This window comes from Pan paniscus, chromosome 1 (genome assembly GCF_029289425.2).
Source record: "Pan paniscus chromosome 1, NHGRI_mPanPan1-v2.0_pri, whole genome shotgun sequence".
NCBI lineage: Eukaryota > Metazoa > Chordata > Mammalia > Primates > Hominidae > Pan > Pan paniscus.
The window spans coordinates 80,850,068-80,873,275 of record NC_073249.2 but is presented as its reverse complement, the minus strand read 5'-3'; the positions used below and the strand labels follow the sequence as shown (position 1 = coordinate 80,873,275).

General features: G+C 38.9%; 1 protein-coding gene and 1 pseudogene across 3 annotated transcripts in view; one reads left to right on the top strand and one right to left on the bottom strand.

Moving 5' to 3' along the window:
* The window catches only part of DPT (dermatopontin), a 407,189-nt gene that overhangs the window by 196,585 nt on the left and 187,396 nt on the right, over nt 1-23,208 (bottom strand). The window lies entirely within an intron of this gene.
* On the top strand, nt 5,231-6,003 carry LOC106633877 (small ubiquitin-related modifier 1-like; annotated as a pseudogene).

Below are 23,208 nucleotides of genomic sequence, written 5' to 3'. Positions count from 1 at the left end.
CACTTCATCCATCCAAATATCCCAAGGATCTGGGATATTTGCAGATTCCCTGGGTCATGTAAGGGTCTACTCTAACATCATCTCATGTTATTCTACAGCTTGAGTCTGTCTCCATGTGTTACTTCTGTCTGGCCAGTGATCTCTCAGTGTGTTTTTGATTCCTCAGTGTTTATATCATATCTAGTGATTAAAATTTTAACATAGCACAACACAGCATAGACACGGCACCTCTTTTCCTATGATGCAGCTCAGCAACATAGCATGATTCATCTTCCATGTAGAACAGCTGTGATTTGTGCTTCGTTGATGTCTGCCTCCCTACTTTTCCTCATAGCTCTCCTCTCATCTCCCCCATTTAGCATCTTTCACCGTTACAAGCAATGATCAGATAAACAGAGAGATGAAGGTAGTACAAAAGAAATCTAAGCCCTATCCTCCCTGTGGCTATGTTGGATCAATTTTCAGCCCATCTTCCCTAGTCCCTTCTCTGCTGGACTTAATGTTCCCTTCCTCCTGCCAGCTTAATCCTATCCAGGTCCTGAGTCAGTACTGACTACAGCTGCCTTAGTTCCAGCAGGCTCCAACTGGTTCTGGAGTTGGTCTGGGATATGATCATCTTTTATTTCTGACTCAATGTAAGACTCAGCTTGGGTATGTACTCCTCTGTATTAGAGCTCCCAGGATGGCTTGATGCCATTCTCGTGTGCTGCAGTGGCACCATCTGCTTGCCTCTGTTATTATATACTTCCCGCTTGATTCCAACTGCCTGGTGACAAGGCAGCCTTCCCCACTGGAGATGAGAGCTCCAGGAGGTCAGGGGCTAGCTCATCATCCATGTATCCCTGGCAATTTACACAGTCCCTGGAGCCTGGCCCAAGCCTCCTTGTTTCTACTCTTGTTTTCCTACAACATACTCCTCACACAGCAGCCATGATGATCATTTAGAAACATAAATCATCCTTTCCCTGTAATTTACCACTTTTCAGAGCAAGGGGTTGGTGCCCTACTTTTCTGAAATGGTATTTGTTGTGTTTTTGTTTTGGCTGGTGGTTTTGTGGTTCTCTAGCAGTTTTTATTTTTTGTCTGTGTTATTATGAACTAATAGGCTTAAAATATATTCAATATGAGATAGTCAATTTCAGTCACTATTGTTTTTGATGTAAAGATTGCCCCATCTTGCACCGGCAGAAGTTCTTTCAAACTAGTTCCTGGGAGATCTTTTTGACACAGCCCTGTTACCTTTGAGAGATTCTTTATTGCCACCGCAAGGTTTATCATCAGGTTCATCTTACTTATTTCACCCTGGACTTGGACTCAGCCCTTCTCCATGAATCTCTGGTCCCTTTTAGTGTTAATGTTACTTAGAAACCATAATCTGAACACGTATGGATGTTTCTTGCCACTGGTTTGTCATTATTTCTAAGAATTTGAGTGGACAAAATTAGGGAATACTCATTTTGGTTATCCTGTTTTACTACATTTCAAAATAAAAAAAATCCCTAGTTGATGAGGAACATCTTTTTCCTTAGAGAAGAATTATAGTTACTAAATGTAGAAGAATTAGTGAAATTAGAAAATCCCCATTTAACAACACTAATGAAATAATTGATTCAGGCAATAAACATTAACAGATGCTAAAACCATTAAGAGAAGAGATGATAGGGACCTTTACAACAGAAGAATCAGGCTGTCTCATCTGAAGCCATTGATCAATGTAAGCGGTTTCAAAATGAGACAACCAGACATTATGTGCTGCATGATGTAATGCAATAAAAAATACACAACATCACTTACAAACTTTTCTTGCCAAAAAATGTTAAACTTGAGTTGAATCCAGACTTACGTCTAACTTTTAGTTTGCAGACCAGTTGGAGAGCAAATAGACAAATCCAGAATTTGAACCAATTTGTAGGACAGCTAACTCAGTTTCTTCCAGAAGTCAAGGACCAGAAAAAAAAGGAGTGTGGGGGGCGGGGAATCTGTTCTAAATTAAAAGAGACTTAAAAGACATCCCAAATGCCATGATTAGATCTCAACTGGATCCTGATTCAAATAAATCAATTGTAAATGGCAATGGAAGTTTTCACTGAGCAAGGTGACCATGGATGATTTCTTTCTTCTTTATACTTCTCCGGACAACTTTCTTTTCTTTCTTTTTTTTTTTTCTGAGACAGAGTCTTGCTCTGTCACCCAGGGTGGAGTGCAGTGGCGCGATCTCGGCTCATTGCAAGCTCTGCCTCTCAGGTTCACGCCATTCTCCTGCCTCAGTCTCCTGAGTAGCTGGGACTACAGGCACCCACCACCACGTCTGGCTAATTTTTTGCATTTTTATTAGAGATGGGGTTTCACCGTGTTAGCCAGGATGGTCTCGATCTCCTGACCTCGTGATCCACCCGCCTAAGCCTCCCAAAGTGCTGGGATTACAGGTGTGAGCCACTGTGCCTGGCCACTTCTCTGGACAACTTTCTATTAGCCCCTTGCTGCAATAGACATAACTCACATCATAATCATATATTAAATTTGGAAAATAAAAATAGGAATAATCTCTTCCAGGCTTCTCTCACATTCACACCAACAATGGTTATTATTTTATGCTATCAATGTCAAATCACTCTAAATGGCTTATCCCTGCTGTTTTAAGTGTCATTGCTCTCACTGCTAGAGAGGCAGAGCATCCTCTCATATGCTCATTGGCCATTTATACTTCTCCTTTTGTAAATTACTTTTTTGATGGTCTTGTCTATATTACAAACTTATCTTTCTATCATTGCTGTATAGTTTCATAGAAACTTGGGTAGTGTGGTGTGATCATTAACAGGAAAAGGTGAAGAAACTACTGAGGCTTGGCAGTTCCAGGGATTTCAGTGTCCTGGGTCCCTGAAAACCCAGCCTCTGTAATTCTCAGGGCAAGCATGCTTGCACAACCCCAGGGAGTGTCATTCACCAAAATACCGTGTGCTACTCTGTTCTGAAAGTCTACATGGAGAACCGGTGGGAGAATCTCAGTTTTCCTTGGGTGCAGACCTCTATATGAGATAAAATGTAAAATAAGTCTGGCAAGTGGGAAAACTTTAAAATATGGATTACATTTTAACACAGAAAAAAATAAAGAACATGTAACAAACCATCAGAGAGATTTATTTATGAAAAATTTAGCTCCTCCTATTCAAACAACATTTAGTTTCAGAAAGGTAGTAAGAGCCCAAGGAAACTTTAACCAGATATCACTCAGCTTCAGCAAAGCATGGGAGGACACTTTCCTGCTCGTAGTCTTATTGTTAGGGTGTCTCCTCTATGTTCTTGTATTTTTTCTCTTTATTTTCTGTTCCCATGATCACTTTCTGACTTTGTCTCCAGGATTCTGTTATTAAAACTATCCAGTATAAAAGAGATTCCCTTTTCCTCATCTTTTTCTCTTGAATGTTTCTGAGTTAGTCTGCTAGAAGTCAAGTTCTAAGAAAGCAGGACAATTTCAGGGAATTATCATATATTTACATGATGCTGTGGCAGGGGGCAGATACACAATATAGAGGGGTCAATGGATTAAGAAAAATAAAAGGTCAGCAGCCATATGCTTGAAAGAAATTAGCTCAGGAAAACTAATTTGCTTGAGTTGGGAGAAGCAAGGGAGATTCAGAGAGAACCACAAAGAGGAAACATTGAGCATCTATTCTGTACCATCCCTTATTGACATTGCATTTCATTCTCATAATTCTAGGAGATAGACATGCTATCTGTATTTCACAAAAGAGAAAACGGAAATTCAGAAAGGCCAAGTGAGTTGCCAAATGTTACACAGCTTGTAGGTGTTGTTAGCACAATTCAACACCAACTCTGTTTAGCCTTGAATGCCATACATACTCTTTCTAAAATCACCCTGCTTCCAAAAACGGATAGAAAAAGAAAATGGACCATGAAGAAATCATGGATTCTAGGATATCAATTTTTGTAAAGTAATAAAAGAGGCATTTGTTCAAAGTTAAACAAGAGTTCTATAGAATCATATTAGGCTGGTGCACCAACTTTACCTATGACCACTTTTCCTTAAGAACCACAGGTAGCAGGATTGTTCAGACTATGCAACTGGCAAACTGAGAAAAGATTTAAGTCAAACTTACTCAGGTATCCAGAAATGGGATTATTTTAATTCTATGGGAAAGTTCATTTCAAGAATGGTCATGGTCTGAGGAAAAGAGGAAAAATAGAAAGTAGAACATGTATTTATGGTTTATACCTCCTGAGGATATTGTGGTAGAAAACAATTTAAATGCCTCTAAACTTTGGCAGGTGATACTCACTTTATCTGAAATCTCCTCTATCACCTTTTTCATCTCCTTGAAGAACTCCTATTGATCCTTAAAAGCTAAGCTCAGACGTTACCTGCTCAATGCTTCAGAGTTAATCAGCCTGTTCCTTATCATCATTTCTGTATTTCTCTCTTATTTTGAGGCTCCTGTTGGCTCATGTACTATAGCTCTAGCATTCTTCACTGTTGACATAGATGGATTCTACTGACCTCCTACTGCAAGTGATGGTGATGACTAGTGATGTCATCACCATCATGGATAGCTCATAATCTCTTCTCTAGAAGTGTTACATCACCCTGTGTCTCTCATGCCCAGAAGGAAAGCCCATTCAGTCTCCAATCTGTGCAACACCTCTCTCTAACCACAGCTCCTGATCCTTTCAGCTTTCTTACTTTTAAACCCATTCTTTCACCTGAATGAGCTGTCCAAGTCATTTGCTTAGACGCTGTCAATTGCTTAGACCCTGTGTCCTATCTCTCTCACTACTCTTTTGTCAATATTCTTAACTATCATCCAGTTTTTGAGTTCATTGCACCTGCCCAGAAAAGTCATAACCTTGGATCAATCCAGCTACTCACCTTCCCACTGCCATACTTGAATTGCTGAGTGCCAGGAAAAAAAGGTAACATACCCATGCAGATTATTGACAATATAAAGTCATTCTTTTAATCTTTAGCTTGACCATGTAGCTATGCAGCAGTCCTTCTCTGAGACTCAAGTCAGCCCAATCCTATTACTCTACAGTAGCTCTTACAGATCCTTACCATTTTTTAGAAGCCACCTACCTACCACCCTCTCCATTATTCTTGGATGCCACAGCTCTCACCTACCGCATAGAGGCTTCTTGACTGCACTCTGCCCCTTCCCTCATGCCTTTAGAAACACTGCATAGCAGTGACCCCTGGGTGAAGCCACTGTCACCTATGTAAGATCAGGAGGCAAAACCTTCAACCGATGACTTGGAGGATAAGAAGGAATGAGAATATGTTAAACTCAAAGTCATTGGACAGGATAGCAGTGAGATTCACTTCAAAGTGAAAATGACAACACATCTCAAGAAACTCAAAGAATCATACTGTCAAAGACAGGGAGTTCCAATGAATTCACTCAGATTTGTCTTTGAAGATCAGAGAATTGCTGCTACTCATACCATAAAAGAACTGGGGATGGAGTAAGAAGATGTGATTGAAGTTTATCAGGAGCAAATGAGGTCATTCAGTAGTTTAGGTATTCTTTTATTTGTTTTTCTTTTCCCTCAATCATTTTTTTATTTTTAAAATAGTTCCTTTGTAATGTGGTACTCAAAATGGAATTGAAAACTGGCACTCCATCTCTTTAAAACATCTGGTAATTTGAATTCTAGTGCTCATTATTCATTATCATTTGCTTTCATTGTGCTGATTTTTGGTGATCAAGCCTCAGGTCCCTTCGTATTGCCCTCTCCTTTTTAAAAATTATATGTGTGCACAGAGAGACCACCTTTTTTAGGACTGTGCATTTTCAGGCTTGTAGCAATAAGTAAGATCGACCAAGGCAAGTGTTTGTAAAGACTTCCCAATTGGCCCTAAAGTTCTAGCATGTGATTGCTTCACTCCTGGACTGTGACTTTCACTGGGGGATGTAAGCTTTTCAGAGAACTGAACTGTGGAAAAAATGACCTTTCCTTAACTTGAAGATAGCTTTAAAATTAGAGAGTCTAGACCAAAAGAAGAGGAATAGCATATTGGAGTCAAGATGACAGATAAGGTGAGAGTAATGACTAACTCCAAAGATGTCTTCACTGAAAAGAATGCATTTTAAGATCTAAAAAATAAAAATCTTGTCAGAAGATTCCATCATCCTGAATCATAAATCAGACAATGTGACTCTCTTCCTGTCCTCAAGATCCTTCAACATAGCCATTGGAGGAGTATGATTATTTTTTAGTTATTGAAGGATTGTAAGGTAAAATAAAAGATGAATGGATGAAAATGGCTAGAATTTTACATTGAAAAATAAAATCCAAACTCGTTTGACAGTATACAAAGACATTTTTGAGCTCTTTGTCAACTTTCCCAATTATATCTCTCCACTTAGTCTTCATATTCTATGCCCCAGCCAGACTGAAATATTTGCAATTCCAAGAAAGTTCCACATGCCATCTTTGCCCCGTGCTGCTGCTCAGGTGAGTCTCTGTGTCTCCTGCTTAGTTTTTAGTTTTATTTATTAATAACCTTCCAAAAAAAAAAGTCAATTAGTTTTCCCAAAGCTACGTGATCCCTCAAGAACCATGTGCATTTTTATATTACTTATCATATGGCATAATATTCTTCTACTCATTTGTCTGTCTCACCAAGTAAATGTTCCTTGTGAAAATACATCAGGCTTTACATCTTATATCTCTTTCATCTTTGAATCCATCACCAGCACCTAGCATAGTACCTGGTTAAAAGAGACTATCCAAAGAGTTGAAAAAAGAAAGAACAGGTGGATTATTCAAAATATTTGTATTTCTGTTTCAGTTATTTATTGTTGTTATAAGCCATCCTAAAATTTAGTGGCTCAAAAGAGCAATTTATTATTATCTCTTAAAGTTCTGTTAGGTTAACTGGGTTGAGCTGAGTCGTTCTTGCTCAGAGTCTCCCAAGTAGGTGCTAACAGATGGTGGCTGGGGTTGGAACCATTTGAAGGCCCAAATGAGTTTTATGGTCAAGAGAGCTGTACCATATGGCCAGTTATTGATTGGCAGTTCTGCTGAGACTGTCTCCTGAAGCTTCTATATGTGGTCTTTGGATGTGACTTGAATTTCTCACAGTATGACTGAAGTGTTTCAAGAGCATCCCAAGAGGAATGTTCCATGTGGCCCAGGGGAAAGGTGCAAGGTTTCTTATGACCTAGGCTTGGGAGTGCTGTAATATCATTTCTGCTTGATTGTATTGGTCAAACAAAAACTGAAGATCAGTCCAGATAACAGGGGAGGGAAATTAGACTTCACCTCTTGATTTGGCAATTGTGCATATGTGCAGGGAAACAAGAAACTGATGGTGGCCATCTTTGGAAACAAACTATCATAATTTGGAATGACAATTTTAAACAAGACATTAAAATGTGCTACTATCCAAGACCTTTTCCTCCATTTGGCTATTTCACTCTTGAGAAGTATTTCCACTTATGGGATAAACAGGATTATGTGAAAAGATTATCAATGAAGTACCTATCATTTCATCTATTCTATAAAAAGTTTGAACCTGAAGGTTAAAATAAGATTAGGAAATGACTTACATGTTTCCATTGTCTTTTCACTCTTAGATGGCCCTTATAAACATTTGAGAACTGATGATAATACAAACCAGCCAATCCTCAATTTTTCTCCTTTTGACTTTACAATTCTATCATTTTGATCTAAAAGATTAAATTCAGAAAACACATTTCTTTTAGAATATTAATTCCTGTATAACTGGAACTTTTTCCTTTCTATAGTTTAAAATTACCTTCACTGCTGCCAAAAGGTGAACAAGTATCTATTGACTATGACAACAAAATAATACAGTGCTCTAGTAGTGACGGAATTATGTATTTAATGTCATTTATTTTTCATTTGGGAGTGAATTCTCTAGTAGCCAGTGAACACTTCTCTGGTATAGAACATAGCTATTTAATTTTAAGATGAAAAGTAAAGAATCCATCATCCACTGAATGAGAACATATTAACACTTGGCTGTAGGATGGGACTAGATAGAAATGTGTTGCAATTGTAAAGGGAGAAGAAATAACATTTAAAACAGTCACTCTTTTCTTCTAAAAGAAATGGCCTAATTCAATATCAATTAATCTGTATAGTGCTTACTTTCCTTTATGCCAGAGAAGCGAAAGAAGAGAAAGAAAATTTCAAAGTCTCTGCAATTCTTCAGTGCCACTGAAATGTGAGATGGGAGTTGGTGGCTCATGCTAAGCAGACACCCAAGAGTCCATGGACAGGAGAGCATGAAGAAGAAAGATGAAGATTCTGCCTATCACATGAGGACAGGGATCCCTCTCTTCAGCAAAGTGCCCCACAACTTGGGTAGCACCTGGTCATCTTTCATGCTTTGTCTCATCCCTTACTTTCCAAAATCCTCTTCAGCTTCTCTCTTCTGTGTTAATAGGGTGGAGACGTGGACAATGTAGAAAAGGATGTGTATCAAGGGAGGGGGCAAATAATGGGCTGTGTGAAACCCCTCCATCATCTCAAGCTTTCAGCAAAGTCTACCACACAAGCAAATGTCTTGTGTGAGTGAAGTTCTCAGGGGTAAAGAGACTGTGTTTCACATCTTGGGCAATATGGTGCAGAAACAGCATTTGAGGAACAGCATATGCAGCAAGAAATGTTAAGGGGCATGTAAATATCATACCAATCACCACTTATTCCCTCCCTCCATCCTCCCTCTCAAAAGTACTTTTGGAAAGATTGGGAGGGATTCAAGGCTACTACAGCTTACAGGTTAGGGTTGAAATAAATCTCATTTTAATCTTAATAAGCAGGACAACTCAATCTACAAGTAGCCTACAGTTTTTATTTAGATCTAGTTCTCTTAGGCTTTGTATTCCTAGAAGGCAGAGATTTGGGGATAATTTGCCTCTGATTCGCCATGCTTTGCTTACTAAAATGTATATACATGCTAAATGTTGTTGTAGTTGCTAGAAGGAAGGAAGGAAGAAAGAAGAGAAGGAAGAGGAAGGAAGGAAGGAAGGATTTTATAGATTCTTTAAATAACTAGACAGAGAGTTTTTACTCCAAAGAGCAATTTTGAGCTCCAAGATACTAATTTATAAAAGATAAAAATAAGCGTGAAAAAAGTTTTCTATAAGTTACCAATGACAAATTTTAATTTTTAATTATACCAGGGGAAAGAAATGTCAGAGGCTCTTTTTAGTTAGGCAAGTTACCAAAGACATAGGTTATGAATAAATATTAATTGGTCTAGAGCTAAAATAAATTAGGTTAAGATAATTCTAAAAATGTTTATATTAACAAAGACTCCAAACTAAAGCCCATCATGTTTATGCAACATTTATGCAAATATTTACAGCTTTTTCAATAGATAGATTACTCCTGTGATATTGGAGTTTGTAAAATAATATTTTGCATGCAAATTATTTTATAGTTGGTTTATATAAACAGATTGGGGTTGGCTTGGTGTAGCACTTGGGCTTATCTGTAGAGCAGCTATTAGAGCTATATATGGTTTTTGCTATCATCCAAGAACGTTACCTTCAATTAGTGAACGATATGACCCCAGTGGGATGCCATCTACTCAGGAGCATTGTAAAGCACTTTTAGATTTGACAATGGCCCCATAGAACTCACTCAATAGGATGGGCTGTACTTTAAACTCATAAAGCTCAAGAAAGAGAACACAGCTTCCTTGCGTTGAATCAATGGAGACAGCAGGTGCCAAAAGAAATTCAAGACTCAATGCACACATGAAATTTTTAATAGCATTACTTTCTATAAGGACAATAATGCTAAAGAATGAGTCAAGGCGGCCGGACGCGGTGGCTCACGCCTGTAATCCCAGCACTTTGGGAGGCTGAGGCGGGTGGATCACGAGGTCAGGAGATCGAGACCATCCTGGCTAACACGGTGAAACCCCGTCTCTACTAAAAATATAAAAAAAATTAGCCAGGCGTGGTAGCAGGCGCCTGTAGTCCCAGCTACTCAGGAGACTGAGGCAGGAGAATGGCGTGAACCTGGCAGGCGGAGCTTGCAGTGAGCCGAGATAGTGCCACTGCAGTCCAGCCTGGGCGAAAGAGCGAGACTCCGTCTCAAAAAAATAAAAAATAAAAAATAAATGTTTAAAAGAATGAGTCAAGGCAAGGTCATCCTTATGAAGATATCAAAACTACCCGCTCCAGATTAGTCTCTGTAAAATCACTTTTTTAAAAAGTTTATAACCGATATAGTTAATACCCCTCTTTCTTGAGTGCCTCAAAATTCTGCTTTTGATTCAGAAGACTTCTATGTCAGAGTTGCTTGTGTTAAGCTGCTCCATTTATTTTTCCTCAGCTATACTATATATTCCATCTCTTTCTGTGCTCTTAGACCCCAACTATTCTCTATTTCTCTAGATCATACCCAACCTTCAAAGAAGGTCCAGTCTCCCAGTCACCTCCTTATACTTTTCTCCAACACTGCCACCCTTAAGTGATTATTCCCACCTCCCAGTACCCATAACTGTCTGTGTCATTCATTAGTCATTGGGCAGAAGGCACGTTGTAAAGTAAGAATCTCAGCTTAAACCTAGGTGATGATCGCTGCTTTAAGACTCCCTGCCCAACTCCAAGGCTATGTCTACTGAGACCCTGAGAATCTGACTATGGTATGGAAGCAAGAATCTCAAAGTGCTTGCATCTTTTAGACTATTATTAGGCCTATCCTGTTTTCTTCTGGCACAATGCCAGAAAATAAACTTTCCCTTGCAAACTATTCATTCCCCTGTCTAGGGAGAGGCTAAATGAGGGTTTCAGCCATCCATCTTTACTCAACTTTTTTTTTTTGTCAAACTCATTATTATACATAATCAAAACTGAGCTCTTAAAAACCTAGTGTACTTAACATAACTATTATTAATCCTGAATTGTTTTACCCTAACTAGAATCATATAAGAAGTCTCACTGTAGACCATAAGGTCCTAGGGCTGGAAAGGAATTTAGAGTTTTATTACTCCAAATCTTTGTTTTATTAAAAGAGAAAATTGAGACCCAGAAAGAGTTAAGAATTTACCCAAAGTTCCAAAGGGGTACAGTAATGGAGCCAGGTCTTAGATTTAGATGTCTTGATTTCAGTTTACTATACTCCTTTTATGCCTTTCTGCCTCTTCTCTAGGGAATTCCCTAGGTAAATATATACCCCTTCTTCTTAAAAGAGGATTATCAGCCAGGCACAGTGGCTCATGCCTGTAATCCCAGCACTTTGGGAGGCCAAGGCGGGCAGATCACGAGGTCAGGAGATCGAGACCATCCTGGCCAACATGGTGAAACCCCGATTCTACTAAAAATACAAAAATTAGCTGGGCATGGTGGCATGCACCTGTAGTCCCAGCTACTCGGAAGGCTGAGGCAGGAGAATCACTTGAACCCAGGAGGCGGAGGTTGCAGTGAGCTGAGATTACACCACTGCACTCCAGCCTGGTGACAGAGTGAGACTCTGTCTCAAAAAAAGAGAGAGAGAGAGAGAGAGGATAGTCTTGGTCAATATGATTTTTGAACGTGACAAACCATCCCCATTTTCTTTGCTCTACCAGAGTTCTTGACAAAGAGCATAAAGGAATCCTGGAGGTGGTGAGATTAATTGAAGGACAGACTTGAGTCAGATAACACTACCTGCTCCTTCACAGCATCAAATGGATTAAATGTGATAATGCAAACAGCCTAACACACATAATAGGTTGATATATGATGACTTGCCTTTTTTCCTCAACTCCAGAAATCAATTTCAATAATCAGGTGGGGAAACCAGCAGGGAATCCCATGTCTGGAACTGAAAAATGATGATGGTGGTCAAAATAAAATTTTCTGTTCTAAAATAAATGCACATGAATAAAAATATGAAAAATTGAAAATTCTTTCTTGGAGACTTATTTATTCTTTTAGGGTACCAGTCTTTTTATTATTACAGTGTAAGTGGAGAATGTTTCACCATGGACACAGTTGTGTATGCTAAATAGAGATTTTACATTGCTTGAGTTTCCATTCGAGTTTACTTTTCTGAGCATCATGCCTAAGGGAACAGCCTGACAACTACATCATATCATTTGTGAGTTAACTTTTTAAATCTGAGTTTAACAAATGGAAATGAGATTTAGAAGCTAAAAGAATAAAGAGGCATAAAAATAGCAAGAAAGCCTTAACTCTGTGGCTCCAGATTATTCTGATGTATCGACTGACAAATTTTTCACTTTTCTAATTTATCCTCTTCTTTACTGTTTACTGATAAGAAAATTATTTCTATAGGAGATCTTTAAGATTCTTCATTTGTGTAGTAAGTAGATTACAACAACAAAACTGCAAACTCCTTAGAAGTAAAAGAAAATGTAGTTTTTCAAACATAGAGAAGTGAAAATAATGATGACTTTGAGCATGTATTTTGTGCTAGGTACACTCAGCTAGGTAATTCTGGATGTGTCATTGAGCCTTGCCATAATTTTTCAAGGCAAGTACTATTAATCTGTTTCACAGAAGAGAGGCATAGAAATTAGTTGGCTTACCCAAAACACATGGATGATAAAGAGTGGAGCAGTCAAACCTGCCACTATAGGGCCCTGCCAATTCCTATGCAGCCTTCCTTAAAAGAAGCAATGGAAATATATTTAGCTTTAGAGTCAGGAGATGTAGGCTAGAACTCAGGTCTTTATTTATAAATGTTTGGAGCTTAGACAAGATAGATGGTTGTCTGGGCTTTAATTTCTTTATCTATAAAATGAGAATGCTAGCGCCTACCTCAAAGTGTGTTGTGAGGAATAAATGAATCCCTACAGTCTGTGAAAGTGATTTTTAAGCTGCTGAAAGCAACCAAAGGGAAGGTGTTTGGTGGTGGCTCTCTCAGTGCCTGCTACAATGATCTGCCACCTCCCACTCACCTTTCAGGATGGCCTTGAGGAGTTTGTGGACAGTGGATGCCAAGGTCAACACAAGCAGCAATGTGAGAAGATGAGTTACGAACCTTTTTAGGAGCTCTGAAAGGCTCAAGCACTCAATAAAATAGTTCTTAGAAATTTAGTTTTTCAAAAGCAACTAAAACAGCCTTGCAGAATTACAGAAGCCAGGAGAATATCTTCAAACCTTAGTTAGAAAATGAAGACCCTTGAGTAACTAGGCAGAAACTTTAATCGAATATACCCCATTAGATTTTCAGGAACGTATAGAAACTATGTAGCATAAAGGTTTATTTTTTCAGATAAGGAACATGAGATCTGGATACCATACTAATCAGTAGCAGAATTGGGACTAGAACCCAGGCCTCCTGGTTCTGAGTCTGTGCTCCTATCTACTATATGAATTGCTCCTCTAAATGCATTCAAATGCATAGGAATGGCATTGACAACAAAGTTAATGACAAAGTATTAACTATTAAGGCCCACCAGTATGGACCTGGATGGGTTTGAACTTACCATCTAACCTTGAGCAAGTTACTTCACATCTGTGCCTCAGTGCCCTCATCTGTAAAATGTATTATGATAATGCCAATTTCATGGATTATTATGAAGGTAATACACAGAAAGTTCTTAACACAGTGCCAGTCGTTGCTCATTTCTTAGTTATTGTATAATCATCAATCCTCTGCATGTCATCAAACCAGAATTATGACTACCTGTGCCTCTCCTTTTTAGGATAACCGCAAACGATCTGGGAGCCTACCAGGAGACAGCCTGGATGTAACTTAGGCAGATCCTGTCTGCTTCTTCCCATATTAAGCAGAGTTTGAAGCAATCATAACATGATAGGATGTGCCTTGATATGAGGGCATAAAAGGAGATGTAGCACTCATTCTGAGAATTTGAGCCTGAGTCCCAGTTTTTTCACCAACAAATGAGAATACTAATACTCATTCTTTTTAACTTTGTGATACTCAAAACTGTCAGCTTCCATAAAAATTATAGACTATTCATTGTTATAGAAATTTAAAGCAAAAAGCAAAAATGCTGGTGGTTTTTCTTCTTGGTTTTATAAGCCACAGCCTCTCAGTGAAGTGGCTTTTTTACTTCCTTCTCACACTCAATATCTGGGGATTTAATGTCAGAAATGGGTTAACATTCTATTAATTACATTTGATCTCATGGCCATGAACTTGGGTATTTGCTCACCTCTAACAAGGAAAATGTGGTCGTTGCCTTAGAACATGAGATCCTTTCTGAATAAATTGCGAAAGTCTTTTCAACAGCCTGCTTGTTCTTTTTACATAGGAGCTTAGCTTTGGAATTACGTGAAAGCCACGCTAACCAGCTACCTGCTTTGTGTACTGTCCTAACAATTTGGCCTTTGATTTTATGTTTCTTTCAAAAGCATACAAGCAATAGGCAAACATTATTCATCAAACTGGTTTGATGACATTCTTTTGAATTTAGCTTTTTTTATTCTCCTATGGCACAGTCACATCTATTCTCAAGGCTATGATGACCCACGTGTGCTGAGGCCTCTGGGCAGAAGTGCCACATTAGAGCTTTCATTGGACAGATCAAGAGCTCCAGAGTTCCTGCTGGCTGCCTACAGAAAGATATTTAGCATTTTCTCTGCGATTGCCTCCTTCCCTTGCCACAGTTTTCTCAGAGTTGTCTTAGAGGAAATATTCATCTATATCTCTGTTAAGAGCTTTGATGCATAAGGACCCCGCTTGCAGGCGCTGTGAGGCTGCATCTGGCAGATGTGTTGATGTATAACTAGCAAAATTATTTAAGTTCAATCTGATCAATACTGTGGTTAGTATTAGCCTCACACTCCTCCTGTGCATCCTTCACCAAGCCCACAGTTTCTGCCCAGCCATGGTCCTTGAATCTATACTGCCTGATGTGGACACTTGTGTTAAGAATAGCTACCCTCAAAGGTACTCGCATTGTCACATTTTGAACTTCTCTGCCCTTTCTTCCTTTCCTCCCTCCCCACTCAATCCCCAACTTCACATACCCAGAAATCCTAGAAGCTTCCTCCCAGTAATCTCCTTGGAAGAAGCTGACCAGGCTCAGGGGAAATAAAGTAGCAGAGAAGTCCATATTGGCCTCTTCCTGTGGTTTCAGCTCTAAAAGGGAAACAAAAGCCCTAGTTGGAGACTAACTAGCTGTTTACCCACTTCACACACATGGTAAATGTTCTCTGCTGATAACTCTTGTTTCCATTTGACTAAGTGAGAAACCTTATGTCTAGGGATAAAGTGACTGACTCCAATGGGAGGTCACTTTCAGAAGAAACAGAAATAGATGGATTCCACAGCACTAACCAATGCTAATATTGGGTGTGTTAAAAATAAACATGTGTTTTCCCTCAGTGAAATACAACTTCCCCAACCATTTCTTTTTTCCTTTCTCTTTCTCAATATTTCATTAATGCAAACTTTTCCTAACTCAAAAGGTATTCCTGCATACAGATTGGTTTCCACTAAGAGAAGTATGTTTTGATAAAATTTACCCAAAGTGAGCACCATAAACATAGCAGCATAACATCACCTATGGTCACGCTGAGATTGTAACCAGTGAGGTAAATCTGAGCCAAAGACAGCTTTATATCTTTTAGTGGCTTTATTCCCTTTCCACTCAGTGGCTTGCTGAAATAGCTGTAATAATTAAACAGAGAACTTCTAAGCTATCTAGATTATATAAAGATAGGTGCTAAAAGTCACACTAGAGTGGGAAAAGTTTTGTGTGGCAATATGGCTAGGTTACTAAACTGCCTTATACAGAACCTAATGCAATTAGTACTTCTGACCATAGACTTTCCACTCCTTTTTAAAACAGTAATACTAGCAAAGAAGCAATAGAAAGCAAAGAGATCACAATGGTAAACTCAGAGGTTCAGATCTTTGCTCTGTCACTTACTGTTTATGTGAACTTGGACAGGTAATTGAACATTTCTGTGTTACTTTATTCATCTATAAACATGAATATTAGTAATACCTTTCTCTCAGGCCTGCTTTGAGGTTATGAGAACACACACATGCATACATACATACATATACATCCATACTTACATACATAAACACACAGATATAGTAGTGCTCAAAAAATGTTGGATGTTGTTAACATTTGCTGCTATTAGGTTGGTGCAAACATAATTGTGGTTTTTGCATTGTTGGAATTTGCCATTTGATACTGGAATACATTCTTAAATAAATGTGGTTGTATTATACATCATTTTACTGCACATTCCTCACTTTATTTTATTTTATTGTTATTAGTTTTTGCTAATGACATACTACTTGCTGTTTATTTTATATATGTTTTAGACTATGGAAATGATGTTAGACCAAAAGCAAATTCAAGTGATTTTCTTATTTGAGTTCAAAATGAGTGTAAAGCAGCGGAAACAATTCGCAACATCAACAACGCATTTGGCCCAGGAATTGCTAACGAATGTACAGTGGAGTGGTATTCGAGAAGTTTTGCAAAGGAGAGGAGAGCCTTGAGGATAAGGAGCGGAGTGGCCAGCCATCAAAAGTTGACAATGACCAGTTGAGAGTATTTATCGAAGCTGATCCACTTAAAACTACAGGAGAAGTTGCTGAAGAACACAACGCCAACCATTCTATAGTCATTTGGCATTTGAAGCAAATCGGAAAGGTGAAAAAGCTTGATAAGTGGGTGACTCATGAGCTGAGTGAAAATAAAAAAAATCGTCGTTTTGAAGGGTCGTCTTCTCTTATTCTATGTAACAACAATGAATCATTTCTCAATCAGATTGTGATGTGTGATGAAAAGTGAATTTTATATGACAATTGGTGACAACCAGCTCAGTGGTTGGATCGAGAGGAAGTTCCAAAGCACTTCCCAAAGCCAAACTTGCACCAAAAAAAGGTCACGGTCACTGTTTGGTGGGCTGCTGCCAGTCTGATCCGCTACAGCTTTCTGAATCCCAGCAAAACCATTACATCTGAGAAGTATGTTCAGCAAATCGATAAGATGCATCAAAAACTGCAATGCCTGCAGCCGGCATTGCTCAACAGAAAAGGGCCAATTCTTCTCTCAACAATGCCCGACCACATGTCACACAACCAATGCTTCAAAAGTTGAACAAATTGGGCTATGCAGTTTTGCCTCACCTGCCATATTCATCTGACCTCTCGCCAACCAACTACCACTTCTTCAAGCATCTTGACAACTTTTTGCAGCAAAAACACTTCCACAACCAGCAGGATACAGAAAATGCTTTCCAAGAGTTTGCCGAATCTGGAGGCATGAATTTTTAGGCTACAGGAATAAACAAACTTATTTCTTGTAGGCAAAAATGTGTTGATTGTAATGGTTCCTATTTTGATTAATAAAGATGTGCTTGAGCCTCATTATAATGATTTAAAATTCATGGTCCAAAACAGTAATTACTTTTGCACCAACATTTCTTGTGTTCTTACTATGCACCAGTACAGTGCTAAGCATTTTACATGTGTAAATTCAGTTATTTCTTACAACCACTCAAAGATGTAAATCATATTATAGGCTCTTCCAAATGATGGAGATACTAGGGGCCAAGTTTGCTAGACAACTTGACTTAGGTCACACAGTTAATAAGCAACATTGGGGCTCAGGCCTTATTAGAGCACCTTACTAGACACTCTGGATTGCCTCCCCACTGTTGAATGCTAGACAAAGGACTCACTGCCCAGGCTGCCATTTGCAAGTAGCCGGCCATTCTGTCTATAGCGTTGAGTCATCAGAGTATACATATGGACATGCAAACACCAAAACATCTGAACTATTTGGTGTGTCTACCTCCCATTTATTCAATAATTCATTCAAAAGCATTTATTGAAAGCTTGTTCTATACCAGGCTCTGTGCAAGTTCTGAAGGGTCCAGAGATGACTGAGACAAGTCCTTGCCCTTGGGAGCATTCCAACTCAAGTCAGGGGAACAGAAGTATTAAAAACAATTATACATGGCTGCCTGCTACCTAGCGCTGTGCCCTCAAATAAAAAGGAGGCTTCCAAGGTGAACTGAACCAATGCCCAGCCCTACGCCCAAAACCCTCAAGGTAAGAATTTTCTTCTTCAGTTCATCTTCCTCAACTGATAATTAGTCCACACAGAGAGTCACTTTTACCAATAAGCTATTCCACTGTGAGGGTTTCAATTTCCTTCGTGTAGCTAGAGCTATTCCCAAAGACAAGTCTTCTCATAAGCAACCAGCTCCCCATAGGAATCCAACATTTTCCATAATCTCTTCCATTTTTTAGTATATCTTTGAGGTGTTACTTAGCTGAACAAGAAAAGCAGTTTTGCTTATGACTGGGTCTTTGCTTAGATTGAAATAGGGAATCCTCATTGTTTTATCTTGACACCAAGGGCTTAAGGATCTTAGGCCCTTGCAGACTACAAAAATGTCACTAGGAAATTAAAATCTTAAAGATAAAAATAGTGGCATAGTTTTATTTATTTTTCCATTCTATAAATACTTACTGAACATGTAAAATGAGCCAGGTGCTTGACAGGGAATAAGGAATACAATAATATACAATGGTAAAATGGTCTTTCCCTTTAGACTTACAATCTGGTGAATGAGACAGAGAGAGATGGAAAAATTTGAAGTACTATTAATATTAATCAGTATAGAGCAGGATGCAGTCACATGAATGGTAGGGGAGATAGACTGTTTAAGACATGGGGATAACATGTGCAAAGGATCAGACATAAAAATGTGCAAAGAACACTACAAAGACTAAAAGGAAAACAATGTTGTATGGCTAAACATGAAATAAAACCTGAAATATGGCAAGACATAAAACTGGATATGTTTTTATGGTGGGAGATTTAACATGCTCCAGTCCTCAGTTTTCTCATTTTCAAAACAAGAAAGGTTGGGAGGCCAAGGCAGGTGGATCACTTGGTCAGGAGTTTGAGACTAGCTTGGCCAACATGGTGAAACTCCATCTCTATTAAAAATATATAAATTATCCAGGCGTGGTGGTGTATGCCTGTAATCCTAGTTACCTGGGATGCTGAGGCAAGAGAATTGCTTGAACCTGGGAGGTAGAGGTTGCAGTGAGCCAAGATTGTGCCACTGCACTCTAGCCTGGGCGGCAGAGCGAGACTCCATCTCAAAAAAAAAACCAAAAAAACAAAAACCAAGAAATATGTAACTGTGTACATAAAATACCTTCCAGCTTAAGTTAAGTGACATTAGCTTCCCTACAACCACAAATGAATACCCTGAGGACCCTCATCCTCACTGCCCATTAGAGGGGCAGCTGTTTTTCATGAATGAATCTGCAGGAATAGTACCATCTGATTCAGTGTTTTCTTTGTGAGACATTCTCTGAGAATAGACTTTTTTCCAACACGATACATAATTTCCATATCAATAAATGCATTTCAGTTCCTTAAGGAGAAAGGCTTTTTTCCTAAAAAAAGACCAAGATGTCCAAAGGGATGACAAAAGTTGAGTAGTTCTGTCTTATGTGGCCAGCGAGGGCAAAGAGCAAAATAGAAAAAGTGCCATCAGTAAGATTCAGAGCAAGCCCACTTAATACAATGCCATCTGTCCAGTGGTTGATCAATAATACAGACCTAAAAGAGGAGAGCTGGGTCTATACTGGCCTTCAGCATTATCTCCTTGCACTGTTTTCAAGGAATTAAGGAGCTTCTTTGTCCCTTAACTCTTCAACCATCTAAGATATGAATAATCATAATATACTTTACTTTCTGAAGCATTTTGTGGATTAGGAAGTCCTTTTATACGAATTATCCTACTCAAGCCTCATGAGAACCCAGTGAACTAAGATTTCTTATCCTTTTTGTACAATGGGAAATCTTTGGTTCAGAATAAGTGACTCACCATGAGCCTCTCATTGGTCAATGGAGCTTTACAAACCAAAGACTCTTTGGATTTGCTCTGTTGCCAAAGAAAACTATGAAGACCGGTTGGTGTGAAGGTTCTTGCCAAAAAATTTAAAATAAAAATGAAAATTTAACACATCTGACTTTTCTTTTCCGTTTGTTCCTCATACATTAAATATGATATTTAACCAATTATCTCAACTGCCTCTCAACTGCAGAAAGTTAACCTTTATACGGAATGTATTTTAATATTTTATCAATCCAGACCTAGCACCAAAAGATGATTTTATAAATTATTTAATCTACTACATCCTTATTTTCCTTCCACAAGATGGAAATTAGCATATTAATCACTGCTAACATTTTTTGAGGATTTATTATTTAAAGGCACTATACTAAGTGCTTTTACATGGATTATCTTGTTTTATCCTTAAAACAACCTCATGAGGCTGAATATTTATTATGCCCATCTTCTTTTTTTTAGACAGAGTCTCACTCTGTCGCCCAGGCTGGAGTGCAGTAGTGTGATCTCGGTTCACTGCAACTTCTGCCTCCTGGGTTCAGGCGATTCTTGTGCCTCAGCCTCCCGAGTAGCTGGTATTACAGGCACCCGCCACCATGCCTGGCTAATTTTTGTATTTTAGTAGAGACGAAGTTTCAAAATGTTGGCCAGGCTGGTCTCAAACTCCTGACCTCAGGTGATTCACCCACCTCGGCCTCCCAAAGTGCTGGGATTACAGGTGTGAGCCACCATGCCTGGCCTGTGCCCGTCTTCTAGATGAAGAATATGAGGTCTTAAATGAGTTAAGAGATGCTCAAGTTTTCATAGCTAACGAAGAGGTGGGGCCAAAATTCAAACCAAGACACTTCATTGCCAAACAGTGTCTGTGCTCTTAAAGTCCGATGCCTCCCTACCCCAAGACTCCTTCCGACAAGCAGCAGGGTTCCATAAAAAATAAAGGCAGTCTGTGCAATCCATGCAATCTCAAGGTTATGTGTGCAATTACTGATGGGGGTATAGGCATAGAACATCACACACTTCCTACCTTTCAGCTAGGATGACAATTTCAGTCTACTTCACAGGGATTTAGAGTACCATTGAAACTGCTTCTGAAGATACGCACTCTTCATATTCAGAGGGAGCCCCACCCCCACTGTGTTACTTTACCAGTGAGAGAGAGGGAACAGCAAGTACCTTCCAGGAGCCTGGCAACTGGCCAGCCTGTGATCAAGACCCTAGATTGGCAAGATTTAAAAGTTCAATCAGTCAAAATGGGGGGAGGGAAAAAGCTAAGTGGTCCATATAGGAATCAAATGCATGAATCTGGCTTCATTAATATACCTCATTAATTAATCAAACAAACTCATCAAAACTGCATTCGAGTTTATGGGCAAATCGAGTTTATGGGCAAAAAGGCAAAGTCACCCTGCAACTCTTATAAAAGAGAAGTGCTGTTCATTTGCTCATTTTATTATATTGTTTTTCAAACATCATATCAAATTGCCCCTGGTGTTGAAAGGAGGCCTTGCCTGGAATGCTGGTGGCCCAGGAGGCAACCCTGGAAGGAGCCTGCCCTGACACTCCTGATCCCGGCCCCTCCCTCAGCACCCACTGCTGGGGCAGTTGCCAACAGCACTGTAAATCCTGGGGGCCCTCAAAAGAAGAGAGACAGGAAGATTTTTGACATGATTCTGAAAAAACTATGATCCAGTTGGATAGATTTTAATTTCAGTTTAACATGGACCCCAGTTTTAGATGATCTGATTACATGTGCTCTTTTCAAAACATAAAAGTTAAAAATGAACCTTTAAAAAATCCCACCATCATTTTCACAAATAGCTTGCAGCAATTTGGTTATTGTTTTCCACCTCCAAAGGGCACAAAGCAATTACTCAGAGGGATAATTACAGGAATAGAAGGCATTGAGGAGGTGAGCCTTCCACCTCCAAATTCTGTCTCTGCTGGAAACTAAGCAATTGGCTCATAATTGCCAAACTCAACTAATGGGCATGAGAAGCCCAATGTCATTCATGTTGGGTATAAATGCTGAAGACATTAATAGCATACAAAGGTAAAATCTGATTTTTATTCATGTACTTGTGTTTTAAAGATACCATAAACCATTCACTGACTTATTAGGGAGGAGAGACATAATCCATTAGAAAATAGAGAACAGAGCTTTGATATCATAAAAGCACCATTCTTCCTGTAAGGTTTGAAACTTGAGTCAAAATCCCAGCTGCTGATCTCACTTTGTGCTAGTAGCAACAACCCTCTGAGCCTCGGAGTTCCCATCTGTGAATCCCAGCCATAAGATGATGTTGTTGTGAGGATGACATAAGAAAACATAAGGAGAAGTGCCCAGCACATAGTAGGGCTCCACAATCATCTTTTGAACCTGAATCTGAATAATGTAGGTTGCTCACTTACAGGGATGAAAGGGATGAAATCTAGGCCACTAAATCACAATGTGACATGCAGAAAAAATAAACTTGACTAGGTAAACTTTGATGTCCCACTATTGAAAAGATCACAAGGCATTTATTGGTTTTAAAAAGAGAAATAACACATACATTACTCTGTGTGTGTGTGTGTATGTGTATATATATATGTGTGTGTGTGTGTATATATATATATATATATATATATATATATATATATATATATTAAGACCCAGACAAATGTTCTGGAAAGTCCAAGCTCCCCTTATTTATACAGTATACAAGGAAAATCTGTAAGAATTCCAGAATGATTTAACTGAATTATCTCAGAAAATCAAAACATCTAATATACCCAGCAATCATTTCAACATGACTTCAGAGTCCAAACACCAAAAAACTGTGTCTCAGGCCAATGCTAAAATCTAGTCCTGCTTTGTTTTATGTGCTTGAAGACAAGATGTGTAGTATGAATCTCTGTACAACAACTGATATTTTGTCTGTTGTTACTGGGGAGTTTCTTCCTTAAAGTGACACTTTGGTAAACCTTTTTGTGGAAATGATTATCCCTTATTTTATCTTTCGTGTAAATATGGGTCTTCCAGAACCTCATCTGCTCCTGACTGCTCACAACTATCCCTCAGGAACTCAGGAACCCTGAGAATGGAGAGGGAATCAACATGAACCATAACTCAGGATAGTATCTTTGGGAAGAGTCTGGCTCTCGGGATCTTACAGACTCAGGTTTGAGTTCTGTCTCTGACATGCACAAGCTGCATAAAATTGGATAAGTGACTTAGGCAACATCTTCTTCATCTGTAAAATGGGTAAAATAATCTCCTCATCTTCTTCATCTGTAAAATGGGTATAATAATCATCTAGACCTAATAGTTTATAATTTAGATTCGATGAGACTATACCTGGGAAATGCTGAGAATAATAAGTGTCAGTAAGTGTTAGCTGTTGCCATC